Source organism: Loa loa (genome assembly GCF_000183805.2).
Source record: "Loa loa unplaced genomic scaffold supercont3.361, whole genome shotgun sequence".
Lineage (NCBI taxonomy): Eukaryota > Metazoa > Nematoda > Chromadorea > Rhabditida > Onchocercidae > Loa > Loa loa.
Genome location: NW_018108541.1, coordinates 43753 through 46061, shown reverse-complemented (window position 1 = coordinate 46061; position 2309 = coordinate 43753).

The window sequence follows — 2309 nt, the reverse complement described above, 5'->3', positions numbered from 1 at the left end:
ACAGTAATAATTTCAGTTTCATTTCATTTTTTAGCTAAGAATCATACTTAAAAATATTACATTTTTATTAATCTAATCCTCATTATTTATTGCTATAAATTATAACTTTTATAATTAATTAGCAAACTTTTTTTTTAAAAATTATACTTTTCATTCACATTTTCTCTTTTCGTACAATATTATTCAAATTATTCATTTTCTTTTTTCCTCTCATTTTATCCCATTCTTTTATTTAGTAAGCCCAATTTTTAGCCGAAAAAATTGTTTATTTTGAAATTCTCTTAAGTGTCATCCTTTCAAATTGTTATAAAAAGATATGAAGTGTCCAATTTTCAAAGTTAAATTTCAATCTTGACTTATTTTGAGATGTAAATAAGATGAACAAATAAACCTTGCTAACAAAAATCCAGCTTCGATATTATAAAATTTGGGAATATAACTTGAAATGATTAATTGCAAATGTAATAGGAAATGAATAATTGCAAATGTAATAAGTATTGTTCCAACAAATATTACTATATTCTTTTGTTCATTTTTTTTTCAATATCGACTTTATGATTTATTAGATATCCCGTAAGTAAGATAATTTCGATTTTAATTTGATTACTGAAATTTTAATCACCAAGCGACTCATTTCTAATTCTAATCTTTAAAATTTGAATTTTAGCTAGTTTGTTTTATATATCAATTTCAGACATTTATTTGTAATGAACACCAGTAGTGTGATTAATCCAGTTAAAGAAATTATTAATGAAAATGAATCAAACATTTTCTTAATTAGCAAATGATCATATTCAAAATGATATATGATTTACTGTAATTATCAAGGAATGGAATGGAATGAAGCAGTACTGAATTAAATTAAAAAATTTAAAGATTATAGTTGAGAGGAATATTTAAAATTGATAAAAATTATTAATTTATTTGTTGTAAAATTACCCAAATAAATGCTCATTAAATTTTTATTTCTAATTTTCAGTAAATATTGAATAATTAATTCTTTATCAGGTAATACGATGTGTATAAAGTGAATATTTTTATTTCATCATTTCAGATTTTTTAATTCATTTCTTTCATTCCGTAATCAGATGTTTAATTTAATAAATAATAAGATAAACACACACACACACACACACACACACACATATTTATTTTCCGTACTTATGGATGACAACCGTTTTACCTCCCACATGTATTATCCGTACTTATGGATGACTAATCGTTTTACCTTCCACACTTATTATCCGTATTTCTGGATGACAACCGTTTTACCTCCCACATTTATTATCCGTATTTCTGGATGACAACCGTTTTACCTTCATCCTTTTTCCATTTTCCTTTCATTATTTCGTTTGATTTGTCCGATCGTTATTTATGCCATTGATTTGTTGAATTATTCATTTAAGATGAAAGAGACGAGCATAAGTTAAAATAAAATTTAAGAAAAAGAAATGAAGCATAAAGGAGAATGGCATTGAAAAAAGTTTGGATTATTCCACTGCTTACATCTATCTTTAGCCTTTCTGCTTTTATCGTATCGTAAGTTACTATCTGTCATTTACTTTTTATTTTTTGTTTTTTTTTTTTTTAATGAAATTTACAAATTAATAATTTCCAATTTTTATGTTTCAAAAAACTTTCATTCAACATTATTTAAGTTTTGGAAATGAATTTAAAGCAATTAAAATGGTTTAATAACGAATACGAAATATTTTATATTACTTGCAATATTACTAATGCATATCTCATAAACATTAATTATGCTTAATATGACTATTTGGTGACAATTCTTTCCAGTTTCAAATGACATTGATAATGATTATTCATAATGAAGACATCATGTGATAAAGATGGATGAATTGGCGAACAATGAGGCTTGAAATTAAAAATGCTTCAAATGATATCCGATAGATAATGATAAATTATATTTGTATTCATTATATGTTAATCAATACTGATTTATCATTTCTTGTAGATATTGTATAGCCGTATCACAAGAGCATATTACACCATTTTGGCCATACATCAGGTAAAATCATTGTTTGCAAATTATTCGATACTAATATATTTGTTTGCAAATTATTCGATACTAATATATTCCAATATTAAGTTTTATCAAAAAAGAAATAAACTTTATTATAATAAAGAAATTGTTGAAAAAAAATTGTATTTTGTTTGTTTTTTTTTTAATTTTTAAATTTTTTGAAAAAAAAATTTTTTTGTATCCAACAATAAATTAAGCACAGCCATTTGTGGAGTGAAAAAAAAAAAAAATGGAAAAAATTGACGTTATCATTTGATAACAATTT